This window comes from Suncus etruscus, chromosome 12 (genome assembly GCF_024139225.1).
Source record: "Suncus etruscus isolate mSunEtr1 chromosome 12, mSunEtr1.pri.cur, whole genome shotgun sequence".
NCBI lineage: Eukaryota > Metazoa > Chordata > Mammalia > Eulipotyphla > Soricidae > Suncus > Suncus etruscus.
The window spans coordinates 20,134,316-20,151,274 of NC_064859.1; positions in this window are offsets into that span (position 1 = coordinate 20,134,316).

Sequence of the window (16,959 nt, forward strand, 5' to 3'; positions counted from 1 at the left end):
AGCCTAAGATACAAGAGCCATCACTGAATGGGAGAAATTATTCACCCAATACCCATCAGATAAGAGGTTAATATCCAAAATATACAAGGCACTGACAGAACTTTACAAGAAAAAAAACATCTAATCTCATCAAAAAATGGGGAGAAGAAATGAACAATTTCCCAAAGAAGAAATATAAATGGCCAAAAGACACACGAAAAAATGCTCCACATCACTAATCATCAGGATGATGCAAATCAAAACAACAATGAGGTATCATCTCACACCACAGAGATTGGCACATATCACAAAGAACAAGAACAATTGGTGCTGGAGGGGATGTGGAGAGAAAGGAATTCTCATTCATTGATGGTGGGAATGCCTGTCTAGTCCAGTCTTTTTGGAAAACAATATGGAGATTCCTAAAAAAAAAAAAAAACTGGAAATTGAACTCCCATATGATCCAGCTATACCACTCCTAGGGATATACCCTAGGAACACAAAAATACAATTCAAAAATCCCTTCCTCACACCAATATTCATTGTAGCACTATTTAGAATAGCCAGACTCTGGAAACAACCAAGATGCCCTTCAACAGATGAGTGGCTAAAGAAACTGTGGTACATATACACAATGGAATATTAAGAAGCCGTCAGGAGAGGTGAAGTCATGAAATGTTCTTATACATGAATGTACATAGAATATATTATGTTGAGTGAAATAAATCAGATGGAGAGAGATAGACACAGAATAGTCTCACTCATCTATGGGTTTTAAGAAAAATAAAAGACATTTTTGTAATACTTCTCAGAGACAATAGAGATGAGGGCTGGAAGGTCGAGCTCATGATATGAAGCAAAGAGTGGTGAGTGCAGTTAGAGAAATAACTACACTGACAACTAACATAACAATGTGAATGAGGGAAATAGAAATCCTGTCTCAAGTACAGGCGGGTGGGGGTAGGGAGGTGGGAGATTTAGGGCATTGGTGATGGGAATTTCGCACTGGTGAAGGGGGGTGTTCTTTATATGACTGAAATACAACTACAATCATGTTTGTAATAAAATTGTATAAATAAATACATTAATAAAGAAATAAGGATCAAGAAAAGAAAGGCAGGGGAATTGAAAAGGAGAAAGAGTTGAAGAGGAAGAAGGGAGTAAGGGTATTATTGCACACTCAGTAAACTCTCTTCTACTCTAGAAAACATGAGATAGCAGATAGATGATCCAGAAACATGTTCTCTAAAGACATGTCCTATTAGTTTAACTCAGAAATGCAGAAATAGAATGATGCATCATGACTTAGTAGAATTTATCCTAGATATGCATGCAAGATCAAAAATTTGAGTTTATTCAGCTATGAATCATTGTATCAATAAATTAAGAAGAAATAGTGTATCATCTTCAACTTGAATATAAAAAGTCCTTGACAAAGTGCAAAACCTACTCAAAATGTGATAAAATCTCTCAGCAAATTACAAATACGAGAGGTGCTTTCCAGTCTCAGAGTGTTGACAAATAGCCTACAAACTACCATTAGACTTAATGGGGAAAGACTTAATGATTTCTCCTTAAAACTGGAAACAAGGCAAAGCATGGAAGTCTATTCCCAAGGTGCTTGTTCAGCTTATACTGGAAGTTATACGCTCTACAAAAAGACAAAAAAGAAAGAAAGGAAGGAAGGAAGGAAGGAAGGAAGGAAGGAAGGAAGGAAGGAAGGAAGGAAGGAAGGAAGGAAGGAAGGAAGGAGAAGGAAGGAAGAAGGAAGGAAGGAAGGAAGGAAGGAAGGAAGGAAGGAAGGAAGGAAGGAAGGAAAAGAAATCAAAGACATTAGGAGGAAAGTTACAAAGCTTTCTATTTGTATGTGATGTGATTGTCTACTCCCTCCCAAATCCCATGAAATCTTCAAAACTCCCCAATCTTTAGGGAGTGTGTTAGTCTGCTAGGTCTGCCATAATAAAATATAGGTAACTTTAACAATGGAAAATTGTTTTATCAAAGTCTTGAGGCTAGTAGTCTAAGATGAAATGTTGGCAAGCTTAATTCAGGTAGGGCTTCTTTGATATCAAAGTTAATGTGTGTTCACCACCCTTAGTGTCCAAGATCCTCCACTACTATCTCTTTAATATCCTCTAGACCACCTTACCCCTACCTTCCCACACTCTGTCCCATTGCTTGATAATATTTTATAATCATAATACAAGAGTTTTTCTGATTAACACTTTTTCTTTCCTTGTTATATTTCTATATATATTACAAATGAATGAGAGCACCAGTATTTGTTTTCCCTCTGACTTATTTCACTTAGCAAGATACTCACTTTCCACTAAAGTTGTAGCCAACTGAAATTTTATCTCTTTTAATAGCTGACTAGTATTCATTATATTTATATACCATAATTTCTTATTTCATTCATTTACACACAATGAATTTTGAAAGGTGTAACTCGATGTACATAAGAGTGAATTTAATCACAAAGTCAAAACAAATATATGAGATTTCTCATATTTCTAAATATTAATAGTAAATAACTAAAAACAGAAGGAAAATATGCTGGATATAAGATCCCCATCTCCTGATGCTTATATATAGTTCCAATAAAATACAAATAAATCTATGTTCTGAAAGCTCTAATATACAAACAAAAAAGTCAGGGACAAAAATATAAAAGCAAGGTTTACCAAATCAAGGGTTAGAGGATACAGCATAGGAAAATGTCAAATCTTCACAAATCTATGGATTGTATACAGTTTCAATAAAAGTCAGTAGGATGTTTTGTAGCTGACAAGTTTATTTTTTGACAAGTTTATTATAAAATTATATGAAAAGCAAAAAAATCTAGACTGACCAAGAGAATATTTGTCATAGACTAGTCCCACTATTCAATTTTAAGTCTTACCTTGAAATTGAGATAGGCCTTATATGACAATAATCATGTAATGTATAGAAAGAAGCAGAGCTATTGAAACACAGATATAAATATGGCCTGAATGATTATGTTCATTCATTCATAAACAATGAACAAATTCTGACAAACATATTTGCAAAGTGGAATAATTAATTCTGCCAAATATGCAACAGACTAATGAAGAAATAATAGTATTTTCAATTGACAATATTGGTATTCAATGCACAAAAGTAAAATGATCTAAATCTCACATGTTATATAAACATCAACTCAGAATGGATCAAGGATTATTATAAGACAAAAATAAAAACCTTAGTGAAAGCATTTTTCTTGCCAAATTTAGGCAAAGGATTCTTAGGTGTGACAGAAAATAGATTTATAAGAGAAAAAAAATAAGATCTCATAAAATTGAAATTTTTTTATTTCTAAAAGAAACTGTTAAGGAATGAAAATGCAAGCTACAGGGCCCGAAGAGATAGCACAGCGGTATTTGCCTTGCAAGCAGCCGATCCAGGACCAAAGGTGGTTGGTTCGAATCTCGGTGTCCCACATGGTCCCCCGTGCCTGCCAGGAGTTATTTCTGAGCAGAGAGCCAGGAGTAACCCCTGAGCACCGCCGGGTGTGACCCAAAAACAAAAAAAAAAAAAAAAAGAAAAAGAAAGAAAATGCAAGCTACAGATTGTAAAGGAATATTTCCAACACCATATTTAATAAAAAATTTGTATCCAAAAAAATATATATATAAAAGACTATACAAGTAACCCAGTAAAAATATGGCTAAAAGAAAACTGACATAGGTGGCATATGCTTGTAAATAAACACATTAAAAGATACCAACAGATTTCCAGGGCGGGACTTCAGAACATAAAAACCGGCCGGCAGACTGCTGCAGAAGCCGGATTCCCTGCTTGGGACATCAGGCGGGGAAAAGACACGAATCTAAGCCCGCCCAGAGGGGCCCAACTGTGAGTGCGAACTGTAAATGTCTGTCTACTGTCCTCTTGTGTGAAACTCTTGGGAGTGGGGCAAAAGAGCTCCAGAAATTTGCTCTCCCGGAGGCCATTTCCAGGGCGGGACTTCAGAACATAAAAACCTGCCGGCAGACTGCTGCAGAAGCCGGATTCCCTGCTTGGGACATCAGGCGGGGAAAAGACACGAATCTAAGCCCGCCCAGAGGGGCCCAACTGTGAGTGCGAACTGTAAATGTCTGTCTACTGTCCTCTTGTGTAAAACTCTTGGGAGTGGGGCAAAAGAGGCTCCATCAGAGCACGGCCGTGTAAGAAAAGAACACCATCGCAACAATAAGAAAAAATCACACTAAGAACTGTGCTTTATCAGAGAAGCAAGCATTTCTCTCTGGACTGTCTTCTCTGTTTCATGGTCGGGCCTAAGATTTGATCCAGTGTGAGGCTTCATCCACAGAGGACTCCCCTCCCTTAGAGGCAAGTCAGCCCATCCAGAAAGGGCGGAGCCAGAGGAGTGTGCACCCTACATCATATACACAATGAATACCACCACAATACGTAGAAAAACCCACAATACAAGTGTGACAATGGGGAAACAACGCAGGCCAGCATCAGACATAGAGAATGAAAATGACAATTCTGAGGACCAGATAATGACCGACCAAATAATCAACCTCTCAGATAAGGACTTTAGACTAGCAATATGGAACATGTTCAAAGAACTCAAACAAACCATGGACAGAGTTGAACAGAACACTAATAAGAACCAAGAAAATATGAAGACAGAAATCACAAAACTCCAAACTGAAATAACATGTCAACTAACAGGCCTGAAAAAGTCAGTAAACGAAGTGAATGACAAAATGGATAAGCTCTGGGACAGGGTATCAGAAGCTGAGAATAGACTTGGTGCTGTGGAAGATGAGATACATAACAATTCCATACAGCAGGAGAGATTGGACAAAAAAATTAAAGCAAATGAGCAGACAACGGAAAAATTAGTCAAAGAATGGGAACAGATGAAAATAGAAGTCTATGATAAGATCAACAGAAAAAACTTAGGAATCATTGGAGTCCCAGAGACCCAGGAAGAAAATTCCCAGGAAGAATCAATGGTCAAGAACATCATTAAAGAGAAACTTCCAGAGCTAAAGAATATAGGTGATCAAATCCTGCATGCTCGAAGAGTACCAACCAAAAGAGACCCCAGAAAAACCACCCCAAGACACATCCTAGTCACAATGACAAATCCCACAGATAGAGACAGAATTCTGAAAACAGCAAGATCAAAAGGGGAAATTACATTCAAGCAAGCATCTTTGAGATATACAGCAGACCTGTCACCAGAAACACTCAATGCCAGAAAGCAGTGGTGGGATATTGTGACAAGACTGAATGAAATGAACGCTTCACCCAGAATACTGTACCCAGCAAAACTCACTTTCCGGTTTGACGGAAGAATATATGGTTTCACTGACAAAAAGCAGCTCAGAAACTTTACAGACACAAAACCAGTCTTAAGAGAAAAACTGAAAGACCTAATTTAAGACAAGACTAACCAAAAGACACCAAATTTCGATATAAAAATGGCATTAAATCCCAGGACAATTCTTTGTCTCAATGTCAATGGACTAAATGCACCAGTCAAGAGACACAGAGTGGCTAAATGGATCAAAAAACTCAATCCAACCTTCTGCTGCCTACAAGAAACACACGTGAATAGTCAGAACAAACATAGACTCAAAATAAAAGGCTGGAGAAAAATCATCCAAGCAAACAACACCCATAAAAAAGCTGGAGTGGCCATACTAATATCAGATAATGCAAACTTTATACTCAGGAAGGTTGTAAGGGACAAAGATGGACATTTTATATTAATCAAGGGGTATGTAGAACAGGAACAATTCACTCTCCTAAACATATATGCACCGAATGCGGGGCCGGCAAAATATTTAATACAACTGTTGACAAATCTGAAAAATAATATCAATAACAACACAATAATTGTGGGGGACCTTAACACGGCTTTGTTAACACTGGATAGGTCAACCAGACTGAAACCCAACAAGAATATACTAGACCTGAGGAGAGAAATGGAAGAAAGAGGCCTAGTGGATATATATAGGACACTACATCCCCAGAAACCTGGATACACATTCTTCTCCAATGTACATGGGACATTCTCCAGGATAGACTACATGCTGGCACATAAAACATATCTCCATAATATCAAGAGGATAGAAATTTTGCAGACTACCTTTGCTGACCACAAGGCTCTGAAATTATTTGTGAATTCCAAAGGGACTCAGAAGAAAAACATTAACACCTGGAAGTTAAACAGCCTCATACTCAATAACCAGTGGGTCCGAGATGAAATCAAGGAGGAAATCAAAAGGTTCCTGGAAACAAATGACAATAAAGACACAAACTATCAGAACTTATGGGACACAGCAAAAGCAGTACTGAGAGGAAAATTTATAGCTTTGCAAGCACACATCAGGAAGGAAGAAGGAGCTTACCTGAGTAGCTTAATGACACAGCTAATAGAACTAGAAAGTGCTCAACAAAAGGACCCAAAAATAGGAAGACAGAAGGAAATAACAAAGCTGAGAGCAGAAATCAATAAAGTGGAAACCCAAAAAACAATCCGAAAGATCAACGAAAGCAGAAGTTGGTTCTTTGAAAAAATAAACAAGATTGATAGACCACTGGCAAACCTAACAAAGAAAGAGAGAGAGAGAAACTTGATAACTCGTATTAGGAATGAAAAAGGAGAGATCACTACTGATATGACAGAGATTCAAAGGGTAATCAGAAACTACTTTGAGAAACTCTACGCCACTAAAAATGAGAACCTGGAAGAAATGGATAAATTCTTGGACTCTTATATTCTTCCACGGTTGAAGGAAGAGGATGTAGCATATCTAAACACCCCCATCACCGTTGATGAAATCAAAACGGTAATCAAAGGTCTGCCGAAAAACAAAAGCCCAGGCCCAGATGGATTCACTAATGAATTCTTTCAAACTTTCCAAGAGGAACTACTACCAATACTGGAAAGACTCTTTCATGAAATTGAACAAACGGAAACACTTCCAAATAGCTTTTATGAAGCCAACATCACCTTGATACCTAAACCAGACAGAGATGCTACAAAAAAAGAAAATTACAGACCAATATCGCTGATGAATGCCGATGCAAAGATCTTCAACAAAATCCTGGCAAATAGGATTCAATGCCTCATTAAGAAGATCATCCACTACGATCAAGTAGGTTTCATCCCAGGAATGCAAGGATGGTTTAACATCCGTAAATCCATCAACATCATACACAACATCAATAACAAGAAAAATAAAAACCACATGATCATATCAATAGATGCAGAGAAAGCATTTGATAAGGTTCAACACCCATTCTTGATCAAAACTCTCAGCAAGATGGGAATGGAAGGAACCTTTCTCAATCTAGTTGAAGCCATCTACCACAAGCAAATGGCAAATATTATCCTCAACGGAGAAAAACTAAAAGCCTTCCCTCTAAATTCTGGTACAAGACAAGGCTGTCCTCTCTCACCACTCCTATTCAACATAGCACTGGAAGTACTTGCTATAGCGATTAGGCAAGAAAAAGATATCAAGGGAATTCAGATAGGAAAGGAAGAAGTCAAGCTCTCACTGTTTGCAGATGACATGATACTCTACTTAGAAAACCCTAAAGACTCCACCAAAAAGCTTCTAGAAACAATAGACTCATATAGCAAGGTGGCAGGCTACAAAATTAACACACAAAAATCAATGGCCTTTCTATACACCAATAGTAATAAGGAAGAAATGGACATTAAGAAAACAATCCCATTCACAATAGTGCCACACAAACTCAAATATCTTGGAATCAACTTGACTAAAAATGTGAAGGACCTATACAAAGAAAACTATAAAACTCTGCTCCAAGAAATAAGAGAGGACACGCGGAAATGGAAACGCATACCCTGCTTGTGGATTGGCAGGATTAACATCATCAAAATGGCAATACTCCCCAAGGCATTATACAGATTTAATGCTATCCCTCTAAAGATACCCATGACATTCTTCAAAGAAGTGGATCAGGCACTTTTGAAATTCATTTGGAACAATAAACACCCTCGAATAACTAAAGCAATCATTGGGAAAAAGAATATGGGAGGAATTACTTTCCCCAACTTTAAACTGTACTACAAAGCAATAGTTATCAAAACAGCATGGTATTGGAATAAGGACAGGCCCTCAGATCAGTGGAATAGACTTGAATACTCAGAAAATGTTCCCCAGACATACAATCAACTAATTTTTGATAAAGGAGCAGGAAACCCTAAATGGAGCAGGGAAAGCCTCTTCAACAAGTGGTGTTGGCACAATTGGATAGCCGCTTGCAAAAAAAAATTGAACGTAGACCCCCAGCTATCATTATGCATGAAGGTAAAATCCAAATGGATTAAAGACCTCGATATCAGCCCCAAAACCATAAGATATATAGAACAGCACATAGGCAAGACACTCCAGGACATTACAGGCATCTTCAAGGAGGAAACTGCACTCTCCAAGCAAGTGAAAGCAGAGATTAACAGATGGAATATATTAAGCTGAGAAGCTTCTGCACCTCAAAGGAAATAGTGCCCAGGATACAAGAGCCACCCACTGAATGGGAGAAACTATTCACCCAATACCCATCAAATAAGGGGCTAATCTCCAAAATATACAAGGCACTGACAGAACTTTACAAGAAAAAAACATCTAATCCCATCAAAAAATGGGGAGAAGAAATGAACAGACACTTTGACAAAGAAGAAATACAAATGGCCAAAAGACACATGAAAAAGTGCTCCACATCACTAATCATCAGGGAGATGCAAATCAAAACAACGATGAGGGGCCGGGCGGTGGCACTCGAGGTAAGGTGCCTGCCTTACCTGCGCTAGCCTAGGAGACGGACCGCGGTTCGATCCCCCGGCGTCCCATATGGTCCCCCAAGCCAGGAGCGACTTCTGAGCGCATAGCCAGGAGTAACCCCTGAGCGTCACCGGGTGTGGCCCAAAAACCAAAAAAAAAAAACCAAAAAAAAAAAAACAAAAAAAAAACAACGATGAGATACCACCTCATACCACAGAGAATGGCACACATCACAAAGAATGAGAATAAACAGTGTTGGCGGGGATGTGGAGAGAAAGGAACTCTTATCCACTGCTGGTGGGAATGCCGTCTAGTTCAACCTTTATGGAAAGCAATATGGAGATTCCTCCAAAAACTGGAAATCGAGCTCCCATATGATCCAGCTATACCACTCCTAGGAATATACCCTAGGAACACAAAAATACAGTACAAAAACCCCTTCCTTACACCTATATTCATTGCAGCACTATTTACCATAGCAAGACTCTGGAAACAACCAAGATGCCCTTCAACAGATGAATGGCTAAAGAAACTGTGGTACATATACACAATGGAATATTATGCAGCTGTCAGGAGAGATGAAGTCATGAAATTTTCCTATACATGGATGTACACGGAATCTATTATGCTGAGTGAAATAAGTCAGAGAGAGAGAGAGAAAAACGCAGAAGGGTCTCACTCATCTATGGGTTTTAAGAAAAATGAAAGACATTCTTGCAATAATAATTTCCAGACACAAAAGTGAAAAGAGCTGGATGTTCCAGCTCACCATAGGAAGCTCACCACAAAGAGTGATGAGTTTAGTTAGAGAAATAACTACATTTTGAACTTTCCTTATAATGAGAATGTATGAGGGAAATGCAGAGCCTGTTTAGAGTACAGGCGGGGGTCGGGTGGGTAGGAGGGAGACTTGGACATTGGTGATGGGAATGTTGCACTGGTGATGGGTGGTCTTTACATGACTGAAACCCAAAAACAATCATGTATGTAATCAAGGTGTTTAAATAAAAAAAATGTTTAAAAAAAAAAGATACCAACAACAATTTCTATTAGGGAAATATAAATTTAAAAGACATTGAAATATCACTAGATAACCATTAGAATGACTAAAAATATTTGATAAAAAATACCAAAGTTCTTTATACAGATAAAAGTGTAATAATCCTATAACTCTTGTACAAGCATTGCTTGTTGAGTGCAAATTAGTGCAGACAATTTCAAACAAATTCAGTTTCTTGCAAAAAGTAAACATGCATAAATCATCTGAACTAGTGATATCATTTCTAGAAATTTATCCTGGAGAAATAAAAACATATCCACTCAAAAGCCACCTGTACACAATTATCAAAAATGGGAAATTATCAAAACTGGAAAAAAGTCCTCTTATGGGTGATTAAATAAAATGATGTATTCGTGTGTTAAAATAAAGAAAAGAAACTGAGACCAGAGAGATAGCATGGAGTTATAGCATTTGCCTTGCATGCAGAAGGACAGTGGTTCAAGTCCTGGCATCCTATATGGTCCACCGAGCCTGCCAGGAGCAATTTCTGAGCACAGAGCCAGGTATGCCCCCCTCCCAAAAAAAGGAAAGAATGACTAGAGTTAAATATACAAATATATTGAATGATTAAGAATGGTTAGAGTTAAATATACTGAATAGGTAGGACTTGTATATTACATTCTCCTTCAGACACAGTACATCCTACAGAACTTGAATTAATCTACACAAAAAACAACCTGAAGCCCACGTGGCTGATCCAGGTTTTATCCCAGCATCCCATATGGTCTTCCCAACCCACTTGGAGTGATCCCTAAGCACAGATCCAGGAGTAAACCCTAAGCACTGCTGGGTATGGCAAAAAACAAACAAACAACAACAACAAAACAACAGAATAGAAAAAGAAAACTGATGAGTCTACAGGGGAAACAAAAGACACACCTTAAGAAAACTCCTGAGATGAATATCTACCTTTCTGGAGACCAACAGTCTGCCTTCTCTCTATGCAATCTTCTAGCTGCCTTTGCTCTCTCAGGTTTCTGATTACCCTTCCCAAATGCCTCACTCTCCTCTCCTGAGTGAATGAATGTCCACTCCCAATCATCTTATTTCATTCCTCTCTTAGGGTGCTTGGCAGGCACCCAGAGGAATTACTCCTCATTATTTTTTTATTTAAACAACTTTATTACATACATGATTGTGTTTGGGTTTCAGTCATGTAAAGAACACCACCCATCACCAGTGCAACATTCCCATCACCAATGTCCCAAATCTCCCTCCTCCCCACCCAACTCTAGACAGGCTTTCTATTTCCCTCGTACATTCTCATTATTAGGATAGTTTAAAACGTAGTTATTTCTCTAACTAAACTCATCCCTGTTTGTGGTGAGCTTCATGAGGTGAGCTGGAACTTCCAGCTCTTTTCCTTTAGTGTCTGAAAGTTGTTATTGCAAGAATGTCTTTCATTTTTCTTAAAACCCATAGATGAGTGAGACCATTCTGCATCTTTCTCTCTCTCTCTCTCTCTCTGACTTATTTCACTCAGCATAATAGATTCCATGTACATCCATGTATAGGAAAATTTCATGACGTCATCTCTTCTGACAGCTGCATAATATTCCATTGTGTATATGTACCACCGTTTCTTTAGCCATTCATCTGTTGAAGGGTATCTTGGCTGTTTCCAGAGTCTTGCTATGGTAAATAGTGCTGCAATGAATATAGGTGTAAGGAAGGGATTTTTGTATTTTTGTGTTCCTAGGGTATATTCCTAGGAGTGGTATAGCTGGGTTGTATGGGAGCTCGATTTTCAGTTTTTGGAGGAATCTCCATATTGCTTTCCATAAAGGTTGAACTAGACGGCATTCCCACCAGCAGTGGATAAGAGTTCCTTTCTCTCCACATCCCCGCCAACACTGCTTGTTCTCATTCTTTGTGATATGTGCCAATCTCTGGGGTGTGAGGTGGTACCTCATAGTTGTTTTGATTTGCATCTCCCTGATGATTAGTGATGTAGAGCATTTTTTTCATGTGTCTTTTGGCATTTGTATTTCTTCTTTGTCAAAATGTCTGTCCATTTCTTCTCCCCATTTTTTGATGGGATTAGATTTTTTCTTGTAAAGTTCTGTCAGTGCCTTGTATATTTTGGAGATTAGCCCCTTGTCTGATGGGTATTGGGTGAATAGTTTCTCCCACTCAGTGGGTGGCTCTTGTATCCTGGGCACTATTTCTTTTGAGGTGCAGAAGCTTCTCAGTTTAATATATTCCCATCTGTTAATCTCTGCTTTTACTTGCTTGGGAATTACTCCTCATTCTTTCCACAGAGCACAGTGCTGCACTTCGGACAAACCCCTTTGTTCAGTTTGTTCAATGTGGAGCTCAAAGAGTCAACAGGAAATAAATGACTGAGTCCTAGTCAGAGCAAAAGCTACATTGGGCTTATGAAAATAGCTGCAGGGAGATTTGACATGGTATGTCCCAACAGGTCAAAGGCAAAAGGTGTGGTGAGGGGCTCATCCCCGAATTGTCAGTGACTCTCGCCCAGATAGGCCTGTCCTTTGCTGCCCCTGGGTCAGAAACTTCTAGATCTTCTAAGCCCTCACTGCACCTCCTTCCATGGGCTGCTATCCAGCACCTGCCTATTGTGGAAATCCCCTACTCAGACATCAATCAGGAAATGCAGGTCTACACTACAGCATGGCAGTTCCTGGCTGAGTTCATCCTGGCATGAAGCGGGTTAGGATTTATCAGCTCTCCAGCCTTCTTATGGCCAGTCATTGGGTGAAGTCGGAAAATCCATCCATCAGTATTGTACTGAGTAACTAAGGTTACCTTAGTGATGAAGTAGGGGTTTTGTTTGTTTGTTTGTTAGTGTTAATCCCAGCAGAGCTTGGTTCAATGGGTCAGTGGTACTCAGACCAGTGGTGTTCATGGACCACCATCGTAATATTAGATGGTTTACGGGCCAGGGACCAAATTTAGGGCCTTACACATTGCTAGATGTGTACTTTCCACCTCTCTCTTCCATTCCATGCCTTTTTCTTCACTTTCTTTCTCTCTTGCTCTTTCTCTCTTCTTTTCTTTCTTCCTTTTTCTCTTTCTCTTCTTCTTATTCTTTCTTCTATTCTTTTTTCTTCCTTCCTTCCATTTTCTTTATTTTTCTCTTCCTTCTTTTTCTTCCTTCCTTCCTTTTTCCTTCTCCGTTCCTTTCTTTCTTTCTTTTTCTTTTTTTTTCTTTTTTTTTTTTTTTGGTTTTTGGTTTTTGGGCCACACCAGGTAATGCTCAGGGTTTAGTCCTGTCTGTGCACTCAGAAATCGCTCCTGGCTTGGGGGACCATATGGGACACTGGGGGATGGAATCGTGGTCCGTCCTAGGTTAGAGTGTGCAAGGCAAACACCCTACTGCTTGCACCACTGCTCTAGGCCCTCTTCCTTTTTCTTTTGTATTTCTTTCTTCTCCCTTCCTTACTTTGTCTTTCTCTCTTTGTTCTTCTTTCCTTCCTTCCTTTCTTCCTTTTACTCTTTTTCTTTCTCTTTGTCTCACTCTTTCTTTTTCTATATCTTTTGTTCTTCTTCTATCTCTTTCTTTTTTCTTTCATTGCCACACTCAACAATGCTCAGGAATTTCCTCTACTTCTTACTCAGAGGATGGTCCTAGTGATGTGATGCTCAGGGCATCACACCCACTGGAACTATAATGCATAGCTCCACATATGCAAGGCAAGTGTTCTAGGATGGAACGACCTCATCGACCCCTTTTTCCTTCTATTTTAAAGAAATGAAAAATAGATAGACATTCAAAAAATTATAGAGACAATGGGAAAAAATCAATTTGCACTAATAGTTTGATTTATCCTTTCATCTGTCACATTCATGGCTATCTGCTATATGACGAATAGGCTTGGTGGGTGATGAAGTGCCAAATGAGTCATACCTGCAGCTCCTTGTACCTCCCTCTGGAGTCTTGCAGAGGACCTTGTATCTCATCAAGTCTTATCACATAATGCTTATGGTAAGTGAAAGGACCATGCTCCTTGCACATGACTTCTCCTCACTTACACATGGAAGAAAGCTGCCGCTTATGTGTCTGTTGTGTGACAGGTGCTGTATTATTTCTTTAGCCCAAAACCCTGAGTCTTGACAGAGAATTATGATTCAGGAACTGGGATTTTATCAGCAAATTGAAGGGACTATGTCACCTCAGTTTTCAGCTCCAATGAGTTCTTACTTATATTTGATTATTTCTAGCTTCAAAGTTCTTTATGATATGTCAATCTCTATTCCACTTGGTATGGTGGTAGGTTATGAATTAATCCCAATTCAGTAGCTACAGAAACAAGTACAAAATATTGAAATGGATTTCCCAGTAGCTAATGAGTCAATCTCTGGAGCTGGCCTCTGTATCTGTAAAGTTTGTTATCTGACTTTTCCAGGAAAAGGCAGAGATCTTGAATAGGTTCTGTCTCATCTCTGTCAGAATCTTTGTTCTAGGTTCTGTAGGACCAGTACTTTCTCTTCTGTTCTAAAAGCTTGAAAGCAAAACATAACAATGTGAGGGGCCAGAGCAATAATACAGCAGGGAAGGTGCTTGCCTTACATGCTACTGACCCAGATTCGATCCCCAGTCTCCAATATGGTTCCCTGAGCACAACCAGGATAATTGGTGAGTGCAGAGCCAGGAATAACTTATGAACAACACTGGTGTGCCCTTTCCCCAAATAAAAGTTAAATGTAAGTAAAAAAGAGAGACCCAGATTCTCATAAAAAAAGTTTTGTTCATCAGTGGATGCTAGAATTGTGAGTGGTGTGAAGAGTAAACAATAGAGGAAGAAAAGAGTTGAGAGTCATCCAAGTTCTGACATCAGGTTCCTTTAGAGCAAGGGTCTCAAACTCGTGGCCCACAGGCCATTTGCGGCCCTCCATACAACATTTTGTGGCCCATGGCCAGCCTTCAAATATCGCAGTATTCGCAATTATTTGCTTACTGAATAATCGCAATAAAATCGCATTAGTAAGAAAAAATCGCATTAAACATTCACATACCCCAAGCAGTTCCGTTCGGGGTATGCAAATGTTTAATGCATTATTTTTGCGATTTTTTCTTACTAATGCGATTTTTTATTGCGAATATTCAGTAAGCGAATAATCGTGAATACTTTACGCCTAGTGCAGACATCATTTCCGCTGCTCCTGCCCGCTGTCCCTTGCATTATCTGAGGCCTAAGATTTTGTCATACCTTCATCATGATTTCATCAAAGCCTGCAGTGAAGAGAAAGATGATGGCGAGCACAGACAATTTCAGGAAAAGTGGGAGACGCAATACTTCTTTGTTGAGCACAGGGGCATCCCCACATGTCTTATTTGCTCAGAGAAAGTTGCAGTGCACAAGAAATACAACTTGAAACACCATTATTCAACTAAGCATGCTGAGGAATGTGCGAAATATCAACAAAATGAGAGAGCCAAGTGGGTTGCCAGTCTTAAAGTATGTCTAATGAGGCAACAAGATTTCTTCAAGAAAGCAACCAAAGAGAACATTGCATCAGTCAAAGCTAGTTACATGGTTAGTGAGATGATTGCTAAGGCAGGGAAACCATTCACAGAAGGAGAGTTTGTTAGAAAATGCATGTTCCAGGCTAGCCAAGTATTATCTGTCCGAAAAGAAAAGGTCAGTTCTAGCAAAATCAGCCTTTCTGCCAACACTGTGGCAGAGCGCATTTCTGACATGTCAAGTGACATTTATCATCAACTGTGTGAGAAAGCCAAATGTTTTGATGCATACTCAGGTTCTCTTGACGAGGGCACAGATATATCAGACACTGTGCAGCTCACAATTTATGCCTGTGGTGTTGATTGCAATTTTGAATTGACATAGGAGCTGCTCACAATAATTCCAATGCATGGCCAGACCACCGCTAATGATATATTTTGGCATCTATGTAATGCCATTGAGAATGCAGGTTTGCCATGGAAGAGGTTTGTTGGAATAATAACCAATGGAGCGCCATCAATGACAGGGAGGAAAAATGGACTGGTGGCACTTGTTCAAAAAAAAAACTTGAAGAGGAGGATGTAGAGAAGGCCATTGCTCGTCACTGCATTATCCATCAGCAGACCCTTTGCAGTAAATGCCTGCTGTGTGGCAATGTGATGTCTGTTGTTGTGAAATGCATAACCAAATCAGATCCAGGGGCTTAAAGCACAGGAGGTTCTGTGCTTTTTTTTAGAGGAAATGGAGTCAAAATATGGAGATGTGCTCTATTTCACCGAGGTACATTGGCTCAGCAGGGGAAATGTCCTGAAAAGATTTTTTTGAGTTGAGAGAAAAAGTGAAAGCCTTCATGGAGAAGGGTGGGAATGCTGTTTCTGAGTTGAGTGATCACAAATGGCTCATGGACTTAGCCTTTCTTGTTGACATCACACATAAGCTGAATGTACTAAACAAAATGTTACAAGGCCCGGGGCAGCTTATCAGTGCTGCCTATGATAACGTGAGAGCATTCTCCACAAAACTTGTGTTATGAAAATCCCAGCACTCTCAGACAAACCTTTGCCATTTCCCAGCATGCAAGGAACTTGTGGATGCAGGCATACCATTCAGTGGTGAGAAATATGTTGATGCTATTTTTAAGCTAGAGAAGGAATTTGATCACAGATTTGCAGACTTCAAAAAGCACAGAGCCACTTTCCAAATTTTTGTGGACCCCTTTTCCTTTGATGTGTAAAATGTCCCTCCTGTGCTTCAAATGGAGCTCACTGACCAACAATGCAACTCTGATCTCAAAGCCAACGTTAAGTGGTGATGATTAGTGGAAAAGCAGAATGCATGGCCATTTTTGAGAGAATTGCCCCCCAGCTTCCCTGAGCTTTCCTGAATGTTCAAGCGCACCATGTGCCTTTTTGGGAGCACATATATGTGTGAAAAATTATTCTCCACATTGAACTTCAATAAGTCAAAGTACAGGTCTAGACTTAATGATGATCATCTTCAAGCCATACTGAGGGTCTCAACTGCTTCCTCTCTAAAGCCAAATGTGGTTCAGATTTGTGAGAAGCAGCACTGTCAAGTCTCTGGCAGCAGGGAATAGGCAAAAGATGCCATGTTCAGAAGAACTGTTCATGATATTCACTCAATGTTCTATTCATGTTCAAAAGAAATAATTAAAACTGTTAATAATGAC